The 24,379-nt window shown below is 48.6% G+C and overlaps 1 pseudogene; it reads left to right on the top strand.

Moving 5' to 3' along the window:
* Positions 1 to 22,855, top strand: part of LOC123049904 (uncharacterized oxidoreductase At4g09670-like) — a 31,169-nt pseudogene extending 8,314 nt beyond the window's left edge.
* The last annotated feature ends 1,524 nt before the right edge of the window (positions 22,856 to 24,379 follow it).

Genomic DNA, 24,379 nt, shown 5'->3' with positions numbered 1-24,379 from the left:
TCGGACGCGCCGCGCAGTCACGACGAGCATGGCGTAACTCTGTCGTCAGACAGTGTTCACGAGATTGCATCCGCAACTACTCTGGCCGTTAATCCGGAGCAAATCGCGCCATCCGAGGGCGGAGGGATAGACCCAGCCATGGAGGCCGCACTCTCAGTGGCGATAGAGCCAGACACTGACTTCACCCCTTTCAAGAGCCGCGTCGCCGAACCACTGGATTTACCTCCGGCCACGGACTCCGAGCCGCCTACATCCGGGCCCGTCGAATCCGACGGAACGCCGATCATGGAGTTCACCTTTGCGGATATCTTTCAGCACTCACCTTTCGGAGATGTGCTAAATTCATTAAGGTCTCTCTCCCTGTCAGGTGAACCTTGGCTGAACTATGTTCGGCTAGAATGGGATGCGGACGACGAAGAAATTCACTGCCCACCCACCACCCACTTAGTAGCCACTGTCGACGACTTAACCGACATGCTCGACTTCGACTCTGAAGACATCGACGGTATGGACGACGATGCAGGAGACGAATAGGAACCACCGCCCACAGGGCGCTAGACCGCCACTTCATCACATGACGTATGCATGGTGGATACACCCAGAGAGGGCAATGGCAAAGAGACAACGGAGGATTCCCCCTCCAAGCAACCCAAGCGTCGACGTCAGCGGCGCAGCTCTAAGTACCGCCATAGCAAAAACAGTGATAACAGCGTAATAGGAAATAACAGTCCCGTCGACTCTAGAAGAAACGACGACTGCACCACCCCGGTGGCAGAGCACGATCAAGATGCAAACTGCAAACATAGTACGGATCCGACGTCCGAACACGACGACGCCTAGGATAAGCCTCATCAAACCCCGTCTAGGGAAGAAAACAGTCCGGACGAAGATGCACACATCATCCCGGAAACGCACTCGGAGCAAGAGAACCTCCGCAGAAGGCTTATTGCCACAGCGAGGAGCTTGAAGAAACAGAAGCAAAGGCTCAAGGTCGCACAAGATACGCTCAACAGCAGGTGGAACAAAGTAACAAAGTATGGTGGAAGTTACCATAAAAATAGCTATCCAAAGCGCAAGCTATTACCGGAATTCGACGATGAGGCCTTAGAGCCCATACAGCCGAAGAATGATACGGCCAACCGGCCGGATCCACCACCTTGTGAACGCGATAGAGCGGCTAACAAAGTCGCGCATAAGTCAACACACGATCTACGTGAGAACTTGCGTCAAAAATCCGGCGCGACCAGATCCATCTATGGATCTAGGAAGCGCGCTACGGTACAAAACCAACACTGAATACTACAACCGTCCAAACACCATGGCACATCCTAATACAGGGGTGCCGCACACCCCTTATGTTTCACTGATGAGGTGCTGGATCACGAATTCCCAGAGGGATTCAAACCGGTGAACATAGAGGCATACGACGAGACCACAGACCCTGGAGTCTGGATAGAGGACTTTATCCTCCATATTCATATGGCTCGTGGAGACGATCTCCATGCCATTAAATACTTGCCCCTCAAGCTTAAAGGGTCAGCTCGGCACTGGCTGAAAAGCCTCCCCGAAAACTTAATTGGAAGTTGGGAGGAGCTTGAGGACGCTTTTCGGGCCAATTTTCAAGGGACTTATGTCCGACCTCCCGATGCAGACGATTTAAGTCATATAATCCAACAGTACGGAGAGTCCGCCCGAAAGCTTTGGAACAGGTTCCTCACCAAGAAGAACCAAATTGTCGACTGTTCGGACGCTGAAGCCTTAGCAGCATTTAAACACAGCGTCCGAGACAAATGGCTCGCCAGACACCTCAGCCAAGAAAAACCGAGAACAATGGCAGCCCTAACAAGCCTCATGACCCGCTTTTGTGCGAGCGAGGACAGTTGGTTGGCCCGTAGTAGCACCAGCGACCCAAGCACATCCGAAGTCAGGGATGGTAATGGTAAACCACGACGCAACAAAAACAAGCGTCGAAATAAAGAAGGTAGCCCAGATAACACGGCGATAAATGCCGAATTCAGGGGCTCCCGACCAGGTCAGCGGAAAAAGCCTTTCAAAGGCAGCAGAGAAGGACAATCTGGCCTAAACAAAATTCTTGACAAACTCTGTCAGATTCATGGCACCCCAGACAAACCTGCAAATCATACCCACAAAGAATGTTAGGTCTTCAAGCAGGCCGGTAAGCTAAACGCCGAACACAAAGGGGAAGAGACACCAAGCGAAGACGAGGATGAACCCCGCCAGCAAAGCGCTGGAGGACAGAAAGAGTTCCCACCAAGGTTAAAACAGTAAACGTGATCCATGTGACAAAGAGGAGAAGCAAGCATGCACTCCGAGGCACACGCGCCATAGAGCCCGTCACCCCTAGGTTCAACCCCTGGTTGGCCTGCCCGATCACTTTTGATCGTAGGGATCACGAGACAAATATCCGGCACGAAGGACTGACGGCCTTGGTGTTAGACCCAATAATAAATAGGTACCATTTCACACGAGGCCTCATGGACGACGGTAGTGATCTAAATATGATATATCAGGACAAAGTCCGCAAAGTGGGGATAGACCCGACACAAATAAGCCACAGTAATTCTACCTTCAAGGGAGTAATACCAGGCCAAGAGGCCCGCTGTACGGGCTCTCTACTACTAGAGGTGGTATTCGGTTCTCCCGATAACTTCCGAAGCGAAAGGTTAACTTTTCACATCGCCCCATTCTAAAGTGGTTATCAAGCACTACTCGGAAGAACGGTTTTTGCTCATTTTAACGCAATACCGCATTATGCTTTTCTCAAGCTTAAGATGCCCGGTCCACGTGGCATCATCTCAGTTAGTGGAAATACCGAATGTTTCTTACGTACGGAAGAGGATGCGGCGGCTCTAAAAGCCGCAAACTAGACGGCCTCACCAACCAGAAAAAATGGCAGGTCGTCAAGACCACGGACACGGTTAAACGAATCTGGTGTTCCATCATATATACATGAGATCGGTTCGATGATCAAACCCTCATAAACGACACCAGGGACTTCCCGCGTGTAATCAAGGCCAGCCCGGCTCAACTTGGCTTCTCTTGAATTTTGATAGTTCATTGATAATAACCAATTCTTCTTTTTGGCACGGCAACTTTCACCTAAGTTCTTTCCTTTTACAGATGACAATCGTGCTACACCCGTCCAGGACACGGCACAATGGAGACATAGGCGCAGACGTGCAGCAGGGACCCGCCCAAAGGTTTCTTTTTAGATTAAGACCCTGCATAAACCTTTTTTATTGTATCTTGTTGCTCACATCCTCCGGATACTCCACACAACCGAGAAGGATGCTAGCGTTATTGGCATGTGTCCACATCAGGATTTTGCACGTACCTGGACACATGGGGTATCTTATTAAGGGCATTTTTTAGCCCGGTATATGTTATAAAGACCGAACGCCTTAGGGAGTGTTCGGCGTCGCGAGTTTGCCCCTATATGCATCAGCTCTGAATCATGTCTTTGGTCACATGTTGGGTTTGCCCGGCTCCCATGTTTTGGTACCTTACGTTCCGTTATATAGGCTAAGGTAGCACTGGGAGAACTACTGCGATTGTGCCCTGGTTCATCCGGATGAGCACCTCAGTAGAGAAAGCTGAAAACTGACTGTCATGATATAGCGAGAGACTGGTCAACCACTCGATGACTCATCGGAATCTTCGGGATTCCTCCGCATTAATGAAGGGCTGTTTCCTGGCCATGTACGTACGTGTCCTGTATTCGGACGAGCGCAGAAGTACCAGGGGCTATATAGTAGCCCCACTGTCAAACTCCTATGGCTAAGTGAAAGTGTTAAAGCAATATAGTCTGATTGCCTCGTTCGCTGTGCTATCACCTCCTTAACGGAGTAAGACGTTGGATCAAGTGTGGATATGCATTTTCTGCGAACACCCTGGCATTATATGCGTGGGGGCGGAAGCCGACGACTGCAAACTTTCAGGTTATATACATATATACATAAACGGCCGCACAGGAGACATCATTGTACTTTCGGGAAAAAGTATAAATACAGCCTTGATAATTCAATAAAACATTGTTTTTACAATGGGAATACATGTCACTAGAACATAATATTCTTCGAGCACTGAGCCTCTATCGAACGAGCGCCTTCAAGAACTTCTTCAAAGTAGTGCTCGGCAGCCACTCGGCCTACGGCCGAACCCTATGTCGCAACAGTGGTGGCCTCCATCTCCGCCCAGTATGTCTTGACATGGGCAAAGGCCATCTGCGCACCCTCTGTGCATGACGATCTCTTTACAACATCGATGCGTGGCACAGCACCAAGGAATTGTTGCACTAAACTAAAGTAGCTATTCGGCCTTGGCCCTCCCGGCCACAGGTGATCCACAACGGAGCTCATGGCAAGTCCGGACAACCTATGGAGCTCGGCCCACTCGACCATTCGCTCATTCAACAGCAGCGGACGGACTGGAGTGTGAAATTGTGACCAGAACAGCTTTTCCACTTCGGGACCTTTCTGATCCTTGAAGTACTCGGCCGCATCAGCATCACTTGCAGCCAAATCCACGTAGGCATCCGCAGAACTCTATAGCCGGTCCAAAGGGGCATACTTCGGATCTCTGAACTTAGTCCGCAACAAGAAGGGCTTCCCAGACACGATATCTGCAGCTTGATTCAGCTCCTCCTTCGTCGCTCTAATTTTGGAGCGGGCTTCCTTGGCAGCCACCAGGGCCTTCTCCAAGTCAGTCGCCTTCGCCCGGTTTTCTTCTTCGAGAAGCTGGTAACGGTCAGCGGCATCTTTTAACTCTACAGCCATCTTGGCTATTTTTTCCTTGCTCTCGCAATGCGCGGCCTGTTCAGCCCTTAACTCTTCGGCCGCCTTTAGAGCGGCCACATTGCTACTCCTTGCTTGCTCCTTGGCTCGGGCAAGCTCCGCCCGAAGGGCCTCCACGATGGCAGCTCCATCTGCAGTCACAACATATTAAAGATACTGGCATCATGCTACTCTTATTATGTGACGATCACCAGAGAAATCACTCGCCCTATGCCTCGTCAAGCCGCTGGTTGACAAGCACGATATCGGCATCAGCCGCATCAAGTTGCCGCTTTAGCTCGGTAAATCCATCAGTTCGGCTAGCCACCGTAGCCTCAGCCACCTGCACATAAAGGCAGTCGATTTATTACCTGGGTATATGATCCTCTGGTTGCCGCCATTCTCGACGACAACCAGAGTCTCAGGGGCTACTATCTGCATAGGGCACACCTAATGTAGTACCAAAAACATACACTATCTCACGTACCTCGAAGCCTTTCAGCGGACTCATAAAGGCTACATGCAAACCGCTTTCAGCGGAGGAAATCCTTTCAATTACCGTACCCATTAGCATTAAGACGGCCACTTGCCCCAGAAGATCCTTCAGCGCGTCCGACCGCACACTGTACGAACCCTTGCTGTCACTCTCCTTAGGAGCCGGATACTGGGGATTCCGGGTAGCCCAAGGGTTATCCTCTAGCCTTAGTGGATCCAGAGATACCCTTTGCGATGACACTTCAATGTCGCCCGCTTCATGAGGCGGGGTGTCAGGGGGAGGCGTTTCGCTCTCCATCATCTCCGGAAGAAGATCCCCCGAAGACGAACTCTATCGAGAAGGGCTATGATCCGGACTATAATTTATAAGCATCGGTTATTGTCTTCGGAAGTAAGGTAGGATGTTTGCACTATTAAGTACTTTTTGATTACTTACAGCTCGGTAGAGGGCTGATCCCCGCGCGGACATTGTGCGGCAAGAATACCCTCCGAGGCAAGACCCTCTGATGAAGATTTCTTCTCCCGTTTAGAAACCTTAGTTTCCGGATCTTCAGAGGTAGTCCTCTTCCTTCCCCGGGGAGAGAGAATGTCAGATTCTTCCCTTTGGTTGTCCTCCCTCGCGGAGGTGCTCATTCCCCCGGCTGGAATAAGTAGCGAGTGAGGCCCGCTTTCGCCCTCTCTATTCCCCCCATCATCTTCCTTCGAGGGCACTGGATAAGGCGCCGGCTCGAGCATCTTGTCCAGTACCGGATTGTCCAGGCCCTCAGGAAGGGGGTCGAACACTTGATCATCATCGCCTTTGTTATCCAGTCCTGGTCAAAGAGCGGCTCTTTAGAATGATGCCATGATAAATAAAAGGACAGTAGGTTCAACATGGGATTACTTACTTAGGCAGCAGGGCGGTTGCAGCTCAGACCCACGTCCTCGGTGGTGTCCGGACACTCTATTTGGGGTCCGAAGAACGATTTGTACATCTCTTCAAGCGTTATGCCGAGGAAATGCTGAATAGCTCACGGTCCTTCCGGGTTGAATTCCCATATGCGGAGGGGCCGGCGTTTGTAAGGCTGAACTCGACGAACTAACATAACTTGCATTACCATAACCAGACTGAAATCTCTCTCAAAGAGATCTCGGATATGGCTCTGCAGTATTGGCACATCCTTTGCTGGACCCCAGCTCAGCCCCCCGCTGATCCATGACATCAGTTGCGGTGGGGCCCCGAGCGAAAGGTGGGGGCAGCTACCCACTTGGCACTTCGGGGAGCTGTGATGTAAAACCACTCCCGCTGCCACAATTCGGACACCTCTAGGAAGGAACCCTCTGGCCATGGAGCATCGGCGATTTTGCTTATTAAAGCACCTCCGCACGCTGCGTGCCGCCCCTCGATCATCTTCGACTTCACATCGAATGTCTTGAGCCACAGGCCGAAGTGAGGGGTAATGCGGAGGAAGGCCTCACATACGACAATAAATGACGAGATGTGAAGAAGGGAATCCGGGGCCAGATCGTGAAAATCCAACCCATAATAGAACATAAGACCCCTAACAAAGGGATCTAGAGCGAGGCCTAGTCCTCAGAGGAAGTGGGATATGAACACAACGCTCTCGTTGGGTTCGGGAGTAGGAACGACCTGCCCTCGGGCAGGTAGCCTATGCGGAATTTCAGTGGTCAGATATCATGTCTCTCTCAACTTCTTGATGTCCTCCTCTGTGACGGAGGAAGGAATCCACCGACCTTGAAGATTGGATCCGGACATAGTTGAAGGTCCGAAGCACCTGACCTGAGTTTTGGGTGTTAGAACTCGAGGCAGGGGAAGGATTCGATTGAGCACGGGAGGGAAAAAAGAAAAAAGCATCGTCCCCTTTATAAAGAGGGTGCATATCAAGCGTCCTCCTCGTGGCCGTTTGGGACTTGCCTAAGATCTAGGAGTCATCCCAACATGCACGGTTGGGTTACCCACGTCTGTATTGATGAGAATACCGTGATAAGGGGGACACGATCTCTACTTTAACAAGACGTGTCAAGAAAACCGCCTCGCGTTATGTGCGGAGCTGGTTGAGAAAAACGGTTCGAATAATGACTGGGCCATGGCGTGATGACATGCTGTCAAAACGTGTCAGCAGATTAGATTTGTAGTATTATTCTCTCTACAGTGGTATGTGGAACTTATTTTGCAGGGTCGGGCACTATCCTTGTATTCAAAACTCTTCCATGGTGTATGTGGAGGAGGAACCCGCCTTGCAATGCCGAACACAATACTGCGCGCCGGACTCATGGTCATTGAAGCCTGGTTCAGGGGCTACTGAGGGAGTCCTGGATTAGGGGGTCTCCGGACAGCCGGACCATGTCCTTTGGCCGGACTGTTGGACTATGAAGATACGAGATTGAAGACTTCGTCCTATGTCTGGATGGGACTCTACTTGGCGTGGACGGCAACCTAGGCAATATGGATATGTATATCTCCTCCTTTGTAACCGACCTTGTGTAACCCTAGCCCCCTCAGGTGTCTATATAAACTGGAGGGTTTTAGTCCATAGGACAAGATACAATCATACCATAGGCTAGCTTCTAGGGTTTAGCCTCTTTGATCTCGTGGTAGATCAACTCTTGTAATACTCATATCATCAAGAACAATCGATCAGGACGTAGGGTATTACCTCCATCAAGAGGGCCCGAACCTGGGTAAATATCGTGTCCCCTGCCTCCTGTTACCATCCACCTTAGACGCATAGTTCGGGACCCCCTACCTGAGATCCGCCAGTTTTGACACCGACATCTGGAATAGAAAGTAGCAGCTCACCTAGTTTGGGGGTTGTACATGGAGAATCCATCCTGTGGGTTAATGCGGATGAACTCATCTTCCTCTCCTTTATATAAATCGGACAGTATTTTCGCTAGAGCAGCGACGGAGTCCGGTCCCTTATGACTATAGCGGGTGGCATCGTCTTCTCCATTAAAGTGCCACATGGGTTGTCCCCGATATTGAAGTGGCTGCACCCCCCGCATTATACATATTGACATAACCTCGATTATTGTCAATCCTGATTTGGCCAGCGTTTTTATCCGGCCCATCAGGTAAAGGACCTCTCTGTTATCTTCCTCCTGAGGGCTCCGAGGGCGCCAGTTGCGGCGTTTCTTAAAAGGGGCATTATTAAACTCAGGAAGGCCCATCCGAATAGGGTCCGGAAGGGGGACGTCATACATATAAAACCACTCCGAAGGCCAGTCTTCGGATGTCTTCTTCGGAGTACCGGACAGGTATCCGGGCCCGGCGATGCGCCATATCTCGGCTTCGCCCACTTGATATATTGACCCCTCCTGTGTATGGGGTACGAGGCAGAATAGCCTCTTCCATAGCTCGAAATGAGCTTCGCAGCCCAAAAATAGCTCGCAAAGGGCGACGTAGCCAGCGATGTGTAATATGGAGGTGGGAGAAAAGTTATGCAGCTGGAGGCCGTAGAACTCCAGGAGCCCGCGAAGGAACGGATGGATTGGAAATCCAAGCCCCCTTAATAAGTAAGGGACAAGGCATACCCGCTTCCCCATGGATGGGTTGGGAAAGCTCTCCGCTTGCTCCCTGCCGTTGTAAGTGGAAAGTCCGGCTCGAACGGGGACCATATACGCTGGAGGGAGAAACCCCTGGGTCTGTAACTCTACTAATTGGCTGTGGGGGACGGAACACTTCTTCCAATTGCTTGGCTTAGGGCTACGGGAGCAAGAGGAGGAGCTGCGATGGCCGGCCATGATGGGATGGACTTCTCCGGGCACGCTCCGATGGATACTCGCTGTGGGAGGATGGTGTGATCTGGATCTGAGGATCCCCGTCTCTTTAAATAGATGATTTACTCACATGGTTAGGGTGGCAAGTGTAAAAATGCCCCGACTTCTCGCATTCGCTCAACATGTGGAGGATAGCCATTATTAGGCATAAAAGCCAAGGAGTGCAACATTCATGGGAAGCCGAACACTACTCGACAGGTATTCGGAATTTGGAGAAGAACCCGCCTTGCAATGCCGAAGACAATCTGCGCGCTGGACTCATCGTCATTGAATCCTGGTTCAGGGGCTACTAAGGGAGTCCTGGATTAGGGGGTCCTCGGACAGCCGGACTATATCCTTTGGCCGAACTGTTGGATTATGAAGATACAAGATTGAAGACTTCGTCCCGTGTCCGGGTGGGACTCGTCTTTGCGTGGAAGGCAAGCTTGGCAATTCGGATATGTAGATCTCCTCCCTTGTAACCGACTCTGTGTAACCCTAGCCCCCTCCGGTGTCTATATGAACCGGAGGGTTTAGTCCATAGGACAGCAACAACCATAATCATAGGCTAGCTTCTAGGGTTTAGCCTCTACGATCTCGTGGTAGATCAACTCTTGTAATACTCATATCATCAAGATCAATCAAGCAGGAAGTAGGGTATTACCTCCATCGAGAGGGCCCGAACCTGGGTAAACATTGTGTCCCCTGCCTCCTGTTACCATCCGCCTTAGACGCACAGTTCGGGACCCCCTACCCGAGATCCGTCGGTTTTGACACCGACACTAGCAACTCATCATCTAATAACTACTCCACAATGCATTCCCTTAGGCCAAATATGGTGAAGTGTCATGTAGTCGACGTTCACATGACACCACTAAGGGAATCATAACATACATATCATCAAAATATTGAACACATATCAAGTTCACATGATTACTTGCAACAAGATTTCTCCCATGACCTCGAGAACAAAATTAACTACTCAGAAATGATAATCATGCTCAAGATCAAAGGGGTATTAAATAGCATAATGGATCTTAACATATAATCTTCCACCAAATAAACCATATAGTAAGCAACTACAAGATGTAATCAACACTACTAGTCACCCACAAGTACCAATCTGAGGTTCCAGTACAAAGATTGAACACAAGAGATGAACTAGGGTTTGAGAGGAGATGGTGTTGTTGAAGATGTTGATGGAGATTGGCCTCCCAAAGATGAGAGGGTTGTTGGTGATGACGATGGCTTCATTTTCCTCCTCCGGGAGGAAAGTTCCCCCGGTGGAATCGCTCTGCCGGAGGGCAAAAGTGCTCCTGCCCAAGTTCTACCTCGAGACGGCGGCGCTCCGTCCCGAAATTTGTCTCCTTATTTTTTTTCTAGGTCAAAGTGACCTATATACCAGAAGATGGGCACCGGAGATGAGCTGGGCTAATCACATCCCACCAGGGCGCACCTGGGGGGCCTAGCGCACCCTGGTGTCTTGTGCTCACCAGGTGGCCCCTTTCCGGTAGTTATTTGCTCCAGTATTTTTTATATATTCCAAAATAATTCTCCATAAATTTTCAGGCCATTTGGAGTTGTGCAGAATAGGTAACTCTGACGTAGCCTTTTCAAGTCCAGAATTTCAGCTGCCGGCATTCTCCCTCTTTGTATAACCCTTGCATATTATGAGAGAAAAGGCATTAGAATTACTCCATGAAGCATTATTATGCATAAAAACATTATAAATAACAATAGGAAATCATGATGCAAAATGGACGTATCAGAGGCTTCTCTCTTGAAAGAAAACATACGATGGGTGAACAAATTACTATTGAGCAATTGATAGAAATGCGCATAGTTATGATGATATCCAAGGCAATAATCATGAATATAGGCATCACGTCCACGACAAGTAGACTGACTCATGCATGTATCTACTACTATTACTCAACACATCGACCGATATCTAGCATGTATCTAGTGTATTAAGTTAACAAGAACGGAGTAACGCCTTAAGCAAGATGACATGATGTACAGGTATAGATCCAATCAATATGGTAAAAACCCCATCTTTTTATTCTTAATGGCAACAATAAAAATACGTGCCTCGCTACCCCTACTAAAAGTGGGCGAGGACACCACAAGATTGAACCCATCACAAAACACCTCTCCCGTTGCAAGAAAAATCAATCTAGTTGGCCAAAACAAATCAATAAATCGGAGAGAAATGCAAAGCTATCTTAATCATGCATAAGAGAGTTCAGAGAAAACTCAAATAATATTCATAGATAATCTGATCATAAACCCACAATTCGTCGGATCTCAACAAACACACCGCAAAAAGAAGATTACATCGAATAGATCTCCAAGAACATCGAGGACAACATTGTATTGAAGATCAAAGAGAGAGAGAATAAGCCATCTAGCTACTAGCTATGGACCCGTAGTTTTGTGGTAAACTACTCACGCATCATCGGAAGGGCGGCAAGGTTGATGTAGAGGCCCTCCGTGATCGAATCCTCCTCCGGCAGAGTACCGGAAAAGGCCCCAAGATGGTATCTCATGAGAACAGAAGCTTGCGGCGGCGGAAAAGTATTTTTGGTGTGCCCTCTGGTGCAGGGGGAATATTTTGGTATTTATGGAGCAAAGATTAGGGTTGGAAGAGCTACGAGGGGCCCACAAGCCTGCCCCCCCAGGGGCGCCCCTAGGGCTTTTGGCCTCCTCGTGGGCCTTCTGGCCTCCTCCCAAAGCTTCCTAGGTGTCTTCTGGTCTAAGTAAAATCATTGTAAAGTTTTATTCCGTCTGGACTCCGTTTGGTATTGATTTTTTGTAAAAGATAAAAAACAAGGAAAAACAGCAACTGGCACTTGGCACTGGGTTAATAGGTTAGTCCCAAAAAATGATATAAAATAGCACCAAAATGCATATAAAGCATCCAAGATGGATAATATAGTATCATGGAACAATAAAAATATATAGATACGTTGGAGACGTATCAACCAGCACCCCCCATATACAGGCCAAATATGGGGCAGATAAGGGGGCACCCGGGCATACTTGCCACGTCGGACCCGACAGCCTGACCCAACCCCAAATTGCATCAAATCCACCAAAGCCTTCCTCCTCCCGTCACCTTCCAACCATTCACGCGCCCGGACCCTCACCGTCCTCCACCCTTGCTCCCAATCCTCACCTTCGGTCCAATCCACCATCGGATATCTCGTCCATCCCGACCCACACCGCCACGACGAAGACGCAGCACACCTCGTCTGTCAATGGTGTCGATTCATCGATTGCGACTTGCAAGGTGGAGAAAGTCTCCCACAAGTTGCGACGACGTCGGCGATGAGAGAGGGAGGCGGTGGCGGCGTCACGGGGAGGTTTGGACATGGTCAAGCAATTGTCTCCTCCTCCGCGCCCGGATCCCTGCACCCCTTCCTTCTGAGAGCCTACGCGGATTATGTCGTCCGACCGCATTGGGATAGAGGATGATCCAACCGCCGGCTGGGCCATTCTGGAGAGCTTTGCAACCACGCGAATGCCGGCGGTCGATGTGTGTAACTCTCCACAGCTTGTTCGGGCGCGGATGAGCACGGGCTCTGGCAGTGCCCAGGCTGCCCTTGACATGTTTGACGAAATGACCGAACAAGAGTCGGTGCATTTTCTTTGCTCTTGTCCAATCAGATTTTAGCATAGACCACTAGTTCATTTCGCTCACGATGAATGCTTGTAAACTATAATCATGTAGGTGGCGTTCTTGTCGAACATGATCAATGACAATGAAGATCCGACCGAAATGGAGTATGAATTGGAGGCCACCACGCATTTGAAGTTGGGACAACATCCGATCCCAATCCGAGCAAGAAGAAGAAGAAGACCAAGACGCCGAAGGCAAGAGGTCTGAAATTCTCAAGATTTGAGGACATCTTTTTGGTCAAAGCTTGGTTGGCCACAACGATGGATCCAATATGCGGCACCGAGCAAAAGGGAAACACCTATTGGACGAAGATTTGGAAGGAGTATCATGATCAAAAGGAGTGTGTGGAGCCGCATCCTATCGTGACCACTCGCAATGTGGCATCTCTCTAACATCATTGGGGGATCATTCAAATGGAAGTGAACAAGTACGTTGGCTACTATTCACAAGTGACCAAATGCCCTCAAAGTGGGATGGGAGTCGCAACTCACGTAAGCTCGATTGCCTCATCTTTTCGTCTATTGCATATGGTTCTTGTGTTTGCATTCTCGTGCTCATACATATACTGTTTGCTAGACGGTGGTGGCGGCCACTTTGTATCACAAGGTGGAGAAGAAGCCATTTGCTTTTAGCCATTGTTGGGTCATATTGAATGGCAAGCCAAAGTGGAACCAACTTGTGGCCGACCTCAAGTCCGCCAAGAAGAGGAATGATGGCTCAAGCTCCAACCAATCAATTGGGTTGGATGATGAAGACGACGATGTTGTCATGATGAATGGAAAAGCCACCGTGCCAAAGGACAACCGCCAAGTCATGGGAAACAAGTGGGAGAAGGCACGTGGCGCCCGTGATGCCGTGGCTACCAAAATGTCGTCCACATGGACGGGCATTTTTTGGTGAGGGAAAACTAGAAGGAAGAGATGTATAAGCTCATGTTGGATGCGCAAAAGGAAAGGATGGAGTGGGACCGGAAGAAGGCAGAGAAGAAGCTGGAAATTGAGAGGGAGAAGATCGAGTTGGAGAAGCAACAAGCGGCGATCAAATGGGAACTCGAGAAGGCCAAGACATTTGGTGACATAGAGCTTGAGAAGGAGAGGTTGCAACTTGCACGGGACGTGGAAGATGCGAGGATCATGTTGGCAGACGAGACCCTCTTGGATGAGCATGCGAAGAAGTGGCTTGCGGACAAGAAGAAGGAGATAACGATCGTAGGGAGTACGAGGCGGCGAGGGTGGCTGTGGCCCGGATGCAAGCGGAGGAGGTGGCCCGAATGCAGGTGGAGCAAGCAGCCCGGCTGCAGGCGGAGGAGACTATCTGGATGCAGGCAGAGCAGGACGAGTAGGACGTATTCCGCCTGGAGCAAGACGCCTTCCGCTCAGAGCAGGCGCCCAGCCAGTGATCTGAGGCCATCCGTCACACTCGGACATTAATTTGATTTTGCCATGTCCGGTTTGTTGAACTATGATTTAATTTGCTTTCTTTCGAACTTTGGCATTCAGACAGTTTGTACCGTATGATCGACCTGCATGGATTGCATGGATTTGAGGATCGGAATTTATGGTATGTGAGTGTACGGCGCAACATTTGAGGGGTGTTCGGTCAGTGCCCGGACGCGTCTGCGGGCGTTTGAGGAGCTGGATTTGCCAAGTCCGGCTGTAGATGGATGTACTTTCTTTGATATGTACACCAAAAGAACGAATGTATACGGGCCACAGCCATACTTTCTTTTTCTTTTTATTTGCAAAATAATATACTTTCTTTGATATGTACACCAAAAGAACGAACGTATTCGGCGCCACGGCACCACACTGTCGGATCAGCAATGCAGCCGTGTGCGAGCCGTGGACGTGAAGGATGTCACGGTGATGTTATGTGAACAATGGCAGACCTAATGAGGGTACCGAAGTGCGATCTAAACTCTAATATATATACTAATGCTAATCATACAACAATTTAATGCTATTGTGGAGTATTTGCTAGGATTATGATGACATTTAGATCAGATTGTGCTATTTGGCACCCCAAGACAACGATTGGTCTGCCCTGCATGCTATCCTTATATAAGTCTAAATTTTTTTTCTCGAATACGCACGAGTGTGCGTACTATATATTAAAGGAAGAGGGGGACAAGAACCCCTCCACGTTGGCGGTTACATATTACAATGATACATGTGGACCAACTCTGCCGGCATAGCCGGAAACCACTCTAGCCTAACTTCTCCCCTCAGCCCACCTGACTAGCCCTCCGAGGAGAGGCTCTACATTCCCTTTTAAGATGCCAGCTTGCTTCCATGCACGTCCCTCGGTATCAATTCTGTTCGTGAGCACCCTCGAAGAGAGGGGGGCACCATCGAAGACAATCGCGTTTCGGTACTTCCAGATCTTTCATAACACAAGTAGTAAGATTGCACGCGTGTCCTTCGCCCCTTGGCCATGAGTAGATGTGACGGCGCATCAGTCTCACAGCCTCGAGTTCTGGCTCGGCGTCCACTATGGCCTATCAAGTGCTTTGCAAATAATAGACCAAACTTCTCTTGCGCCCAAAAGAAGATGACCGATGGTCTCCTCGTGTTGATTGCAGAAGGGGCATGCGTCTTGGTGATCTAATCCGTGCCTAGCAAGTCTGTCCGAGGTCCAACATCTATTATGCATCACAAGCCAAAGAAAGAACCTGCAAGATAGTGGGGCCTTGGACTTCCATGTAAATTCTGCTGTTGGCTCCACCTCCCGTCCTACGAATTTGGCCTCGTATGCTGATTTCGTGGAGTAGTCCCCGTTGGCCTCCCAGTTCCACCTGATGTGATCCGTCTCCTTCGGCATGAGCATTGTACTGGTCACCTGGCTCCATAGGAGCATGTACTCGTTTAACTGTTGGCCCGTGAGGTTGGGCCCAATGTCCAAGGCTCATTCACCCGTTGAGACTGCCTGGTAGACTGTCCGAGATGTCCGCGCGCTGGGTGCAACAATGGCGTATATTGACGGGGCCATGTCCTGGACCGTAAAGCCTGCAAGCCACCGGTCTTCCTAGAAGCGAGTGCTCATGCCATTTCCAATCACAGCTTTTGCCGCAGCCCTGAAGAGCTGCCTTGATTCCTTTGGGACTTTCATTTGAAACTCAGCCCACGAACGGGATTGATCAGTACGTTGGAACCATAGCCATCGGGCTTGAATGGCGATGTTCAGCCACCGGAGAATTGGAAGGACCAAGCCTCCCGCCCACTTTGGCGTGCACACGGCCTCCAAGGCCACCCTGCATTGTCCACCATTCGCGCTGTCACGCACACACCAAAGGAAGCCTCGACAGATTTTCACCATGGTCGTGAGTACTTTCTGAGGAATGTCAAGTGCCATCATAGCATGTATCGGGGTGGCACAAAGGACCGACTTGATCAGTAGTAAGCGGCCACTCTTTGGCATGGAGGATGCCCTCCAAGTTGGCAGCTTTCGCGCAAGGCAATCCACATGTCTCATGAGCTGAGCCGACGTTTGATTTCTTATCGTTAGCGGGAGGCCGAGGTATTTGCAAGGATACGAGCCCGTCGGACATCCCAGGATTTCCTCCACCCTTTCCATTTCAACTGAAGTGCAGCGAATTAGCAATGCCATGCTCTTAGAGAGGTTTACCACAAGACCCGATGCCTCACCGAAGCTATGGAGGATCCAGGCACTGGCCCGCAGATCAGCGTCATTTGGTTTGATAAAGAGCATCACGTCGTCAGCAAACATCGAGAGCTGTTGTTGCATCCCTGATCTTGCCAACGGTGACAGGATAGCACGGGATGCCGCCAGCTGAAACATTTTGTGTAGCGGCTCCATAGCTAAGATGAAAAGCATCGGCGAGAGAGGTGCTCCTTGCCTCATACCCCTGGCATTGTATATGGGCCAGCCGGGATGCCCGTTCACCATAATCCACATAGATGAGGTGGCCAAGAGTCCACAAACCCACTCCATCCACTTCGCGCCAAAGCCCATCATCCGTAGGACCTCAAGGAGGAAAGGCCATTGGACCGTGTCGAAGGCCTTCGTGATGTCAAGCTTGAGCATCACCGTGGGTTCCCGAAGGGCATGGAGCCGACGTGCCATGCATTGGACCAACATGAAGTTATCGTGGATCAACCATCCTATGATGAAAACGCTCTGGTGAATGCCCACAAGCATGGACAGCTCGGTAGCCAACCTGACGGCCATTGCCTTGTCAAATATCTTTATTGCCCCATGCATGAGGCTGACCGGTCGGAAGTCCCTAAGATCCACCGCTCCATCGATCTTGGCAAGGAGTGTAATATATAGTCTGCTGATATACCGCTCCGTTTGTCTGAAGCAAGCAAGTAATACTGTTCTTATCCAATGCTCACTAATGTTAATATATATGCATTCATTCTTGTATGGCAGCCGAAACCTAGTACTACAGGGGCTCAGGAAGAACTGGAAATGCATTACCAGAAGAAGAAAAACGAGTTGTTCGATGTGCTCGTGGAGTTGACAAGGACAGGCACGTACCCAAGTCTCTCCTGGAAAGGCTTCCAAGTTAATCGCCTGATGACTCAGCTCTCTGCGCATGTGGAGCCTAGGCCTCATGACTCTTACTGGTATATATAGTCAGTCTCAAACATTCGTTTTATCGTTTTTCTTTCCTATTTATCTTTTTAAGAGCTTATTATTGTCGTCACTTGCAGGCGCAGTTATCGGTTTGATGCCAGACTCAGTGACTTCACAATTTCATACTTATTTATATATTATTTATATATGGAATACTTTTGGGAACCCAAAAAGAAAGAAGATGGCGTGACAAGCAACAACAGTGAAGCCAAGATCCTCCCTGACGGCAACAAAGACCCAAATAATCACATGAACTAGTACCACTTATGTAATACTGTGACGTTCTATCCTAGTTAGATTGATTTCCATTGTTTTGCTAATGTACTGGCTCTCTCCATCTTGGGAAAGAGCCGGCGGAGGTTAGATGCTGATAGACTCTGAAACTCGATTTTCCAGTGTGGTTTTCTGTAGCTCAGGCTACATGGTACCTTTTATCTTTGCCATCCATTTATGCATCGCGATTCATGCAAACGCATTTGTCTTCTTTGTTTCTCTCAAACGACACAACATATGAACTTCAAATTTTGCAGAACAACAATACATTCTAACTACAATCTGGGAAAAAACTTTCAGATGTTTATGCATTTTAAATACTTAAAATAATACTTTTAGTCAAACAAAATATCATTTTGTATATTTATATCAGACCAAAAAATCTGAAAGTTTTTTCACACATTGACGTTCTAATGTTTGTTCGATCTGCAAAGTTTCAAGTTCATATGTTGTTTCATTTTAGAGAAACAAAAAAGAGAGATCTTCTTGCTGTAAGTTAATTGAAGAGTACTGATCTCAAAGCAAGGCTGAGGGTTGAGGATAAGAGGTTTCATGTAGCCTGAGCTACAAAGAAACTTTGCGATGAAGTTCTAATTTGTGGAAAGATGTAGATTGGTCGTATTGACAGTCCTGGAGACATATGGAATTCTCCACATGATTTGCATCGCTGAGGCAGGAAGGATGCAAAACATACCTTCCGCACATGAAACCCAACATAATGCATCCCTACTCTTTTGAAGCAAAAGAAAAAAAAGGAAAAAACTGGTCATAACCTAAGCTGTAAAGGGAAAATAACGCTAACTTTTTTTTAGATTAACTAGATTTCATTACTGTGCAAGATGCACTCAGGTGATACGTGAAACCAAACTTACATAATTCCTGGCTAACTCCCTCTTCTTATTGCCAATGTTTCCACTATTTGAGGGTCCGTGATGTACCTGAAGATGATCGTCGAGGCGCTAAGATACACTCCATCACGATCCCTGCAAATCACAGCCACATCTCCATATCTTCCCTGAGTTGATACCGCTGCATCCACATTAATTTTTGCACACCCCGCGCTAGGAGGCAGCCACCGTGAGGGCCTCGGTGCAGCCAGCACCAACGGTTTTGGAGCACTATTGTTGACAATCTGAAGCCCAGACAAAAAGCTCATGATGAAGCCATGGGTCGCATGGGGAGACTGAAATATGTCCTCGTGGATGGCCTTCCTCCTAGCTCCCCATATTGCACATGCGGTCACGACCAAACGAGCAAAGGTCAGCCTCTAGTATTTCATGTAGAGCAAAGAGCCACTCCTTCGGACTTCCTTCCATGTGATCAATGATCTTCTCGACTAACTCCTCAACCGCAAGGGCCCGGCCTCTCCTTGACATGGGACAAGTGAAGAGAGCGTGCATCCATGTACCCCGTGCACCACACAAACAACAAGTATCCTTGTCGGCAGTATTACGGTGGTTGAGTACTTCTCCGGTAGGCATCGATTGCCTTGCTAAGCGGCAGACAAACATATGAAGTTTCAAGGGCACCCGAATATGCCACATTGCACTCGGTTGTTTGCTCTCCTGAACACTGGAAGTGCCTTCGTTCTCCTGGAGCCAATCCTTCCTACTAAGCTTCGTTTGCATAATCATGCGGTAAGCTGAACTGACGGTAAAATTACCTCGATTCTCTTCATGCCATGCCCAGAAATCAGAAACTATCCGTGCACACAGGGGGTATCTTCAAGATCCCATTCACATCAAAAGAAGTAAACATAGACCGAACCAACACTTCGTTCCATTGTGCCCTTGTTGCATCAATAAGTTCAGCAACTTTCTCAACTGGGTTAGGAACTAGAGACGTGATGGGTCGCTTGAAATTGTCTCACGGAATCCAGTTGTGCAACCATATGTTAATAGTTTCACCATCAACAGAAATGGATAACGGTGACGGTAGTATCAAGTCTCATAAGACTACCCATAGTAGGTAGTAACTTAGACTAGTAACATGCATATATTACTAGTCTATGTTACTACCTTTATAGTGAGAAGTAATACATATGTGGTATTATGTAACACTTTATTTATTAGGTTGTAGACTCATCTTGTTTTTGTACGTGTAGTGTTATCTATAGTATGGATAAAACTAGCTATGCTATTTAAATCAATTGTCAAAACAAATTTACTAAGTTGGATCATATGTTACTGCTGAAGTTACTCCAATGTGTAGTCTAAGCCAACGAGTGGGCTGTTGGTTTTCTCGCGGCCTTCTGTACATTTGTACATTTGGACACATTCGTCGCGCTCGCTTCAGCAGCTCACACACACACACAAAGCCCACCCGGCGCCGAAGCAACACGCGCACCTGCCGCTTGCCATGTCGTCCGCCGCGCCGGCGCCGGAGGAGCAGCCGCCACGCCCTGTGCGTTTCGGCATCATGGGATGCGCCTCCATCGCGCGCAAGCTCGCGCGGGCCATGCTGCTCGCCGCGCCCGCCTGCGCCGTGACCGCCGTCGGCAGCCGCTCCGAGGCCAAGGCCCGCCTCTTCGCCGCCGACAACGGCCTCCCCGCGGAAGCGCGCCTGCACGGCTCCTACGAGGCGCTCCTCGACGACCCGGGCGTCGACGCCGTCTACCTCCCGCTCCCCACCAGCCTCCACGTCCAGTGGGCCACCGCCGCCGCCGCGCGGGGCAAGCACGTGCTCCTCGAGAAGCCCACCGCGCTCTGCGCCGCCGACCTCGACGCCATCCTCGCCGCCTGCGACGCCAGTGGCGTCCAGTTCATGGACTCCACCATGTGGATGCACCACCCCCGCACCGCCAAGATGCACGAGCTCCTCCCCGCCGACGTCGGCGACGTCAGAGTTGTGAGTTTTTCAAACTGATTTCTTGCGATAATAATTTTGCTCTCCAACTATCTAGAGAAATATACTACTATCCTTGTTGATGTGGTCCATTGCATTTGTGTTCTAGCCGGCCTAGATGGAGATACATTACCAATAATTTGTGGATCTTGTCAGGTTGCCTTAATATTCTATTGCATCTGCTTAAGCGCCAAAAGATTCTCTAGATAACTCTGAACTAGTTGCAGTTTGTCGTAGTATCCAGCCAACAAGGGCTAGTTAATTGCCTCTTGGTAACAAAAAAACTGAATTTGGTCTGTGAGATGATTTTGCCTTTTGAACAATGTGATTTTTTTGTCAGACATGGTGGTGGAAGATAAAATGATTTAGTTCCAAAATCTCTGTGCGAGGGGGTATCACTTACTGAGCAAAATTACATTGCAAAGTACTAATCTCGTTTGTTTGTAGCCACTTAATGTTCTTAAACTTCCCTGCAACAATTCTTACTAAAAATCATTTAAGTATGGGATCTGGTATGAGAACAAATGCTTATTGACAATGAGCAAGCACACTGACAACATAAATCATGATAAAAATTGGGAGGATGCTCATAACATCAGAAAGGAAAATGACAAACTGACAGTGCGCAAAAACCAAAGACATGAAATAAAAAAAGATGGAAACGTTATTAGGCAAGATAGGACAGCTACCTTCACATGATTACCTGATCTAGCTGCCAAATTGACCAGGATGAAAGTGCAGTGAATCATATTGTGTTTCTAGCACTTGATACCATATCATCTTACTTGAGGTGTAGGCTCTGTTCAATTTTCTCCTTCCCCCGAACTATGCGTAAGTTCTTTTCTCGTCGAATCCTATGTATTAGACAATTGATAAGGCTGTTATTAAGCAAAGCACGTCATCTAGCTTTCGATATATCAGTTGCCTAATTATTGAGCTCAGTGAAGATGAGTGACATTTTGTTGCTAGCAATTGGAACTAACCCGTCATTGTGTACCTCAAAACCAATTTGGCGGAGCCTTGATTAATAATTGAATATAGCATCTACCTGTCCTTGCTTAGTTTACTTGAAGGGACAATGATGTCTTGTTTCCTGTTTCTTGGACTTCTCTCTTGATTGAGCTGTAGATTTTTGTTCATTCTGAGTTGTCCTCTACAACTCCTTGAAAGTCATTATCATGACCATCAATTTAAGATTAGCCAGTACAAATATTACGGTGACCAGGTTCCGCGATGACTGTTTCCATTCAGTAGCAGTGTGATGTTACCTTTGTTGATGTAACTTGATAACTCTGGGCAGAACATATAGCAACAGCACCGATGTGGTTCCTGGTTTATGGCAGGGAGAAGTTTTGGTAAGGCCACAGGACCCTATAGCACATAATGGATTCCAAAATGCTTATGAAATGATCTATTTCCCATTCTGTGCGCCTCAAGTGTTTCGCCACTGCAGTGTGATGTTTCCTTCCTTGATAGAACTTCACAGCTGTTTTCATTCAGTTAAACGTGGACACTTCTACGGTTGTCACAGTTAGTGAAAATAAATCAAATGTTTTTTTGTTCTGTTGCTGCAGGTGAACAGTCTGTTCAGCTTCCGAGCAAACGAAGATTTCCTCCAGAATGACATCAGGGTAAAGCCAGACCTCGACGCCCTGGGCGCGCTCGGCGACGCCGGGTGGTACTGCATCCGCGCGATCCTGTGGGCCGTCGACTACGAGCTTCCAAAGCACGTGATCGCGCTCTCTGAGCCTGTCAAGAACCAAGCCGGCGTGCTCATCGCCTGTGGCGCGACGCTCTACTGGGCCGACGGCAAGATGGCCACCTTCCACTGCTCGTTCCTCACCAACCTCACCATGGACCTGACCGTCGTCGGCACGGACGGTACTCTCCACGTCACCGACTTCATCATCCCGTATGAAGAGAAGTCCGGCCCGTTCAGCGTGGCCTCCAAGTCGAACTTCGCCGAGCTCAGCAACGGATGGGTTCCGCAGCCGAGCAAGCACGTTGTCATGACAGACCTGCCACAGGAGGCCCTGATGGTCCAGGAGTTCTGCAGGCTGGTGCAGGGCATCAGAGACGCCGGCGCCAAGCCTGAGAACAAGTGGCCGGCCATCACCCGGAAGACGCAGGTTGTGCTGGATGCAGTGAAGACTTCCATTGACAACGGATTTGGGTCTGTCGATGTTGTGAGCTAAAATACAACACGTAGCTGGTCGTATGTCTTCCAAGCCATGGCGCATAGCTGGCCATTCCTGTGATCTTCCAGGCCATGGAGTGTAGGTTGTATGTTTGCTCAAATCGTACTTGTACGCAGCGCAAAACTGCTTATATTGGAATAATAACTCGAATGATTCTTGTCATATTATGAACACACAGTTGAATGGCATATTATTATGGATTTATTGTGTGATATACTGGCAATATGGATGTGACACCCACGATGATCGGTTATTACCCAATGGGGACGAAACCCATCGGGTTTTGCCTTCCCAAACTCATCCCCACGAGAAAATCGTAAACCCGTCCCCGTCCCCATCACCGTGCGCGGGGCTAGTTTTCCGCCCGTCCCCTAAACCCATCGGGTTTCGGGGAACCCACGGGAAACCCATAAGAAAATCAAAATATTTAAACAAACAGTGACAACAAAGAATAACATTTCAGCAGCAAAACAAGCACATTTCAGCAGCATAACTTGATCAAATTTCAACAAAAAAATATAATAGATGGTTCAACAGATATATAGAGTGTATTTCAGCATCATGATACCACATTTCAGCAACAAAGATGATCATATTTCAGCAACAAAGATGATCAGATTTCAGTTCCATGGCTACTAGAACTGAACCTCAAAGAAGATTGGCTCAATGTTTTACCATTGCTATGGACCTTCTTCATAGTACAAGCCGCCAAATGAATATGAAGATGCTTTGTCCCATTCTTTGATTCCCCTCCAAGTTTCTTCTTACAATGAAGACATTGTGCCTTCCATCTCCCATGGACCTTCACTTTCTTGAAATCAACCCAAACAATTGATGTGAGCTATCTCTTGGAACCAACTGCATGTCCTTCCTCAGCCCCATCCTCCTCTTCATGCTCAACCCAACTGCATTTCGCGGGTACTGCCGGGTTTCGGGTTCGGGGACTACCGAAACGGGTGTAAACCCACGAAACGTGTCGGTTTGTATAATATGCCCAACAACAGCCCCGCGGGGATGAAAAGATGCCCATCCTCGTCCCCTAATAGGGTAAAAATCCACGGGGACGCGGGTTTCGGGGCCCCGTTGCCATCTTGAGTCACGTACGCTGGGATGTGGGGAATTTCTGATTTGATGGTCTTGAGGAGGAAGAAAGTGTTCAGGGAGAGAGGGGGTTCAGCTTAGCTGTTTACACATCACACGCACACCCATTGCCCCTCCAGCCGGTGATATGCTCTTAGGCCCGTCTTCTTTGCCCGCTTGCGTTCCCTCCTCTCCTTGCCATTTGCTTCCTGCGCCTAGAAGGTCGTGGCAGGATGTAGTTCAATAGTTCATCTTGAACTCAGGATTTGTGGATTTTAGGTTTCTCTCTAATGTTGCTTGAGGAAAGGCTTTGCGATGTGATGGATGCAGTTCACAGGCGCAATCATCTAGTGGATTTGGACACATAAACCGAACTACCAAAATGTCTTACATTAGTGTACAAAGGTAGTATACCCAAAGATGATCGGGATTAATTCAGTCGCTTAACGATATGCGTTTCACCCTAGCCAGACACATGGCGGCTAGGGTTTATATCCAGATACAAGGAAATGAGCTCTATCTGCTCCGATCCATTGCTTGTATATAGCCTAAAAGTTGGTAAAAGTAAGGAAATGAACTGAAAAGTAAAGTATAGAGCTACAACGTTCATTGTCGGAATTTAAACAGGGCGGGTGAATCTCAGGAGCACCATAAAT

This window comes from Triticum aestivum, chromosome 1A (assembly GCF_018294505.1).
Source record: "Triticum aestivum cultivar Chinese Spring chromosome 1A, IWGSC CS RefSeq v2.1, whole genome shotgun sequence".
Lineage (NCBI taxonomy): Eukaryota > Viridiplantae > Streptophyta > Magnoliopsida > Poales > Poaceae > Triticum > Triticum aestivum.
Note: the sequence above shows the minus strand (reverse complement) of the source record. Positions and strands in the feature narration are given on the sequence as shown.